The sequence below is a fragment of the Marmota monax genome, unplaced genomic scaffold (assembly GCF_021218885.2).
Source record: "Marmota monax isolate L192 unplaced genomic scaffold, Marmota_monax_Labrador192_F-V1.1 WCK01_AAM20220418_F8-fsc02834, whole genome shotgun sequence".
Classification (NCBI taxonomy): Eukaryota; Metazoa; Chordata; class Mammalia; order Rodentia; family Sciuridae; genus Marmota; species Marmota monax.
Window position 1 is genome coordinate 1 of NW_026694071.1, and position 6,464 is coordinate 6,464.

General features: G+C 39.1%; 1 pseudogene; it reads left to right on the plus strand.

Annotated features, from left to right (window-relative positions):
* The first annotated feature begins 53 nt into the window (after window positions 1-53).
* Window positions 54-1,073, plus strand: LOC124106641 (zinc finger Ran-binding domain-containing protein 2-like; annotated as a pseudogene).
* Window positions 1,074-6,464: the final 5,391 nt, after the last annotated feature.

A 6,464-nucleotide genomic window follows, 5' to 3' on the forward strand; every position in this document is an offset into this window, starting at 1 on the left:
AAGGTGGAAGAACGTAGCAGCTGCGGGTGGCTGTGGTGGGTGGCGTCCACAGGATGTCGACCAAGAATTTCCGAGTTACAGTGACGGGCGACTAGGATTTGCCCCGACAAAAAATGTTGGAAATGTAAACTTTGCTTAGAAGAACCATGCTGTAATCGATGTGGTCGGGAAGAAAACAATCTGAAGCAAAAATGATGAAGGCTGGGGTGACTGAAATAGGAAAGACACTTGCAGAAAAGAGATGCCTGAGGGCCTATTTAGTGCTAATGACTGGCAGTGTCAAATAACTTGCAGTAATGTAAATTGGGCCAGAAGATCCAGAGTGTAACATGTGTAATACTCCGAAGTATGCTAAATTAGAAGAAAGACAGGATTACGGTGGTGGTTTTAATGAAAGAGAAAATTGTTGAATATATAGAAAGAGAAGAATCTGATGGAGAATATGATGAATTTGGACGTAAAAAGAAAAATACAGAGGAAAGGCCAGTTGGTCCTGCCTCTATATTAAAGGAAGTCGAAGATGAAAGAATCAGAGGGAGAAGAGAGGATGAGGATGAAGATCTTTCTAAATATAAATTAGATGAGGATGAGGATGAAGATGATGCTTGATCTCTCAAAAGATAATCTTGAATGCCAGTGAAGAAGAAAGATAGTAAATAACAAGAAATCTGAATAGAACGAAGTCCCGCTCAAAGTCTCCGATCTTCACCTTCACGCTCTCTCATCACGCTCATCCTCCTCCCTCAAGTTCAAGGTCTAGGTCCAGGTCCGTTCAAGACGTTCTTCCAGTTCGCAGTCAAGATCTCGTTTCCAGTTCCAGAGAACGTTCGAGATCTCGTGGGTCGAAATCAAGATCCAGCTCCAGGTCCCACAGGGGTCTTCTTCCCCACGAAAAAGATCGTATTCAAGTTCATCATCTTCTCCTGAGAGGAACAGAAAGAGAAGTCGTTCTAGATCTTCTTCACCTGGTGATCGCAAAAAAAGACGAACAAGATCACGGTCACCTGAAGGCGCCACAGGTCATCTTCTGGATCATCCATTCTGGTTCCCGTTCAAGTTCAAAAAAGAAATAATGTATTAACAAATTACATCTTAAAAAAAAATATCCAGTACAGTGCATGAGCATATTTTTTAAGAAGTTGATGTCTTACTTGGTCAGAAGTGCTAAATCTGCTAGTAGAGGTGCATGCCTTTATTGCTTTTTCAGAATAATACAACTGTGTTTATTTGTGAAATTAAAAGTAAATTGCATTTTAAGCATAATGTCCCAAAATAGTATGGTCTATTATTCATTATTTACAACCATTTGCTTCATTTAAAACCATCTCAGCATAACAAAGTACCTTGTTTCCTATTTAAATACTTATTTCTAAATATATTCTGTCTGTTGGCTAAGACAGGATTAAGTAGGCTTGCCTGTACTTTGGGCATAGAGGCAAGAGTGGTAAACTCATTGGAAACAAACCTTTTAATGTTATTATTAACCTATATCAGAGTAATTCTTACCAGGACAAGTTTAAGTTGTAAAGCAGCCTACTGGAAACTTCTTTATTTGAATTCGCTATGCTGAGGGTGCCTTTAGAATCTTGTCTCTCTTTATGCAGCTTCACACCAGTTTTGGCACCACCACATTTATGCAAAAAGAATCTTGTGATTTGAAGAAGGAGAAGGTGGTGTTCATTCCTTTATGAACCATATTGGGGCAAGAAAGTCCAGTTCATCTGTTCTCTACTATATGGTTGCTATTTTTTTTTTTTTTTTTTAATCTCAAAATGTTTGTCTCAAAGTTAAGAGGCTTTGTGTGTGATATCCTTTAAAGATCAGTATCAAATATGATAGGGGTAGAAAAGGCTAAATCATAGTTAATGAGCAAATTAAGAAAGCTTTTGAACTGTATATCCCTTTCAATGAAAGACCACAGAGACATTGTGAATTCAAATATTTGCCTTGATGTTTAAGCACATTACATAAAATTTTCTTCTGGATAACAAGTGAGTGCTTATTTCTGCATGATATAAGCAAAATTTTATTTTTTTTTCCTATTTCACTTGAAATAACTTATGGCTAAAATGCTCTTAGCGTTTTGTTTCTCAGAATTAAAATCTGGTCACTTGAGCTCTATTTTGGTTTCTGGTTTTAAAAAAGGTTTCTCTTAACAGTGTCTTCAGTGACAATGCAAGGTAAGTATTAAAGAAATCAAAAATTGTGCTTGGGGGCTTTGTGTTATGGATACTGGCTTTTGTTTTTGTTTCTGTTTTTGTTTTTTCTTTTTCCTTAACATTGTCTGCTGCAATTTAATAAAATTTTAAACATTTTAAGGTATTTAGTAGACAGACCAAACAAAATTACATTTGTTTTTATTTTAAAGTGAATGTTTTTTCTCTTCAACCAATCTAAAAACAAAATACCTTATGTAGAAATATTTTCATAATATTTTTACTACAAGCTTTCCCATGTTGTTTTATGTCTTAATTTTCCTTGCTACGTTTACTATAGGTTGCACAAGAATTTTACTCTCTGTAATGTGCCTCAGACTTTTTGAAGTCCCACCTTCTAAATTGCCAGATGATGATCTAGATTCTACATGGTTACATGGTTTATTCTTGTGCTCTCTTGTATTTAAAACTTTGCTGTACTAAGCAAAACGCAAGGTTATAAATTTAGCTAATAGGAGTTTACAGACAATTCAGCTGGATTATGATTTTCTTGGTTTAACTGAGCTGTACTAGTTCATTCATAAGGAATGATGCTGTAGACAAATGTAAATAAAGTCTGTGAGTCAAGCATCAAAAAAAAAAAAAAAAAAAAAAAGATGGATAAGGTGTCTAATGGTCACAGGACTATGTGGTAGATGTAATGAACTAAAATTGAGGGCTTGTTAGAAACTGTGAAGCCATTTATTTGTATGTAGAACTTCATTCCTTGATTTACGAACGTGACTATATTAATAAGGATGTATTTCACAAGCCCTAGACATACACAGTGATTTATCTTCCTTTGGAATTTTCTATTAGAGGTCAGTTAGGAGTTTTTGAATTTTGGTAATGAAGTATATTCATTTTTATACTTCCTACTACCATAAAAGTTAATATTCCAGATGTTACAGTTGACCTCTGAATTTTAGTTCTTCTGATTGCTGATTACAAGTGCTATACATATTTGGTTTTCATTTGGTGTTGAGAGCCACAGCTGAAGGGGCCCCAGCAAACTTCCAGCTGCCAGCAAACTTCCAGCTGCCAGCTGATGATTGGCTCACAGCAGCCCCAGCAAACTTCTAGCTGCCAACTGATTGGCTCCTCTGCTGTGATGATCATTGGGCTGTTTCCCCGCCCTTTCAGACCACGGAGCTGCTCATTGGGGGACTTTTTTTGGCTCTGCTCACCAGACCCAGCCAATAGTCCTCAAGAGCAGGAGGAGTAGGGGAGGTTGAGAGGCTTGTGGGAAGCCGGTGGTGGCAGTTGGGCTCTGAGGGTTTTTCCTGAGGAGCTGTGTGGTGTGGTGTGTGTGTTCTAAAAATAAAGTTCATTTCTTATGACAAGTGGCTCCTGAATTGTGCCCAGCCAGACTGCGGCAATTTGGCATTTTAATTAGTATCTCTTTTATTTTCTTTATTAATAAAAGAAGTGTCTAAAAATGCTTCTTTTTTCCCATTGAACTTTGGATATCATTTTAACTGGTTATCATTTTCATTGTATTGCTATACTTGAGGCAATACTCAGGAATAATCACAGAAATGGATTTATCTCCTATTCTGCCAACATTCTGACAAAGGAATTTCGTGAACAGTTAAAATTATCTTCTGTGATGGATACTTTTTTTTTTCTTTTGATACTGGGGATTGAACTCAGGGACACTCGACCACTGAGCCACATCCCCAGCCCTATTTTGTGTCTTACTTAGAGACAGAGTCTCACTGAGTTGCTTAGCACCTCACTTATGCAGAGGCTGGCTTTGAACTTGGGATCCTCCTACTTCAGCCTCCAGAGACACTGTGATTATAGGTATGTATCTGCAGCCAGCCCTTTGTTAGTTTTAAAGTATTATTTCTTGAAAAATATGGCTGCTTTGGCCCTATTGTATTTACTTATTGGCACTGTCAGTTAACATTTTTTTTTACCTCAATTTAGTCAACCTACCAATTACTGTGGCCTCACATCAACTTTCTATCCCCATTCTACCAACCTGCATCTTCATCAGTGCCGTAGCTCACCACTACCCTCTGTCCTCAGCTGTCATGCCTGCTAGCTGTGCCTCCATGTTCCTCAGCCTCCAACCTCATCATTCCACATTGTTATTCATTCAGCTGACTGATCTGTACCTCCATAACTCACCTCTCACTCTGCTGTGTCCTTAGTCACCACCCAGTGGTTTACTCTCTGCATAACTCCCAAGGCCTCTCATTCCTTAGATTCTTGTATCTAAGATTCTTGAATCTTAGATTCCTTAGATTCTGGGCCCTCTGACCTGTGCCTGTGTACAGCTCGTGATCCTCCTCACTGCCACCTCTCCAAGCACTATGCTCACTCCTGTAAACCACTAGGGGAAGGAGAGGAAGTTGTTACTCTCATTCTCACATGAGTGCACAGTACAGGTTACCAGAGGCTCAATTGTGATCATGCCATCTCTCTGGCCATGAATGGAATGTGTACTTGTATTTTCATGTATTTTAAAATGTTCTCAGTTTTCATTGCTAATGTGATAAATAGCAATAAAATGCACATAAACAAAATTTCTTTGAGATCCTCAATAATTTTAGGAATATATAAAAGGTTCATGAGATCAGAAAGTTTTAGAGTCACTGTTCCATATGTACAAGAAAAAGATTTTTTTAAAAAAGATAAAAATTTGAGCCAAAGACAGGCAAGTCATTTTTAAAAAATTTCTACAGATACACAGTAAACATAACTAAAAAGTGTAGTTTTCTAATAAAGACGTGAAAATAAAAAGCAAGATACTATTTTGCTTATTTATCAAATTGATAATAAAAGTATAATAAATAGCTGGTTGAAAGGCATTTTAGCAGAATAGATCAGAAGCTTATGTTTCTTTTGACTCTTTTTGGAAATATGTTCTACAGAAATCATTGAATTATTGTGTCTGAAGAGTCAATGTATTTATCATGTTTTGTTTTTTGTATAATATTAAAAATTCAGAAATTTTCTTGTGGTGAGCCGCTTCTGCCGTTTCTGCAGATTATGGTCGCCATTACAAGATGACGCTGGCTCCGCTGTGGTCTGTGACAAACAACTCCTTATCTGGGAGAGTTGGCACATGATTTTTCACCACCCTGTGAGAAAGCTCCACGCGGCAGCTTTGCATTGGGGCTTGGGATGCTTTATTAAGGCTGGGAGGGGCACCCGAGAGAAAGAAGAAGAAATATCAGGGGCCTGAATAAACTGTTGAAAGAAGATTCCTGAGTTGCGTCTTCCTTGCGGGCAAGGGGTCGCGACATGTGGTGCCGAGACCCGGGAACCAGAACTTTCAGCAGTCAGGGGTGGTGCACCGGTTAGTCCCAGGTAAGTGGGATCCGCGATCAAAGCGGGGTTAGTCCCTAGTAAGTGGGATCCGCGACCAAAGCGGGACAGCTCCTCTGTAATGAAAGAGAGAGCCTTACATTTTATTGCAGCTGCACTGTGTACTTTCGCTCCTACTTTCGCTTTCTTTTTTTTGTGCTTCCTTTGTTGTTGTGTCATGGGTGCCGCATCTTCAAGTCCGCTTCTCCTGGCCCTAGATGGCCTGTTACGTTCCAAGGGACTGGAAGTGAAACATAGTACTTTACAGAGATTTTTACAGAAGATAGATATCGCTGCACCGTGGTTTGCATTTTCGGGCAGCCTTACTGTGCCTAGTTGGGATAAATTAGGCAAAGATCTTGACTTTGCTTCTGAGCAGGGCATATTAGAGGGTGGGGTGATACCCCTTTGGAAAATGGTCCGTGGTTGCCTTACAGATGGTAAATGCCAGGAAGCTGTGAGTGAGGGTCAAGCTATTCTTGAGCAATTGCATGAGGAAAAATCTGAAGGATCATGTAGTGAAGTGGCAGAGAGTATTAAAAGTAACAGTAGTGAGAAGGCAAAAGAGCCTGAAGATAAAAATAGGAGAAGGCTCTACCCAGACTTGACCGAATTAAAAACGCCTGAGAACACAAGCGACTCAGAGAGTTCTGAGGACCTTGATATATTGTTACAACAACTACATAAGATAAAAATGAAAAAGAAGAAAAAGGAGACACAGGGCACACAGGCCTACTGTAAGAAGGGGAAGGGAGTTAACATCGGTCAACAAAACTCTGAGGAGGAGGAGGTAGAATATCTAGAAGAAGATATGGTGCCGATTGCCCCACCTCCGTATGTGGGGGGGAGCCAAGGTTCCGGGAGATCTTTTCATGCACAAGTTTGGAGGACAGTTAATACAGATATGGGACTTGCATACCCTGTATTTCAGGACAATAACAGGGGAAGATA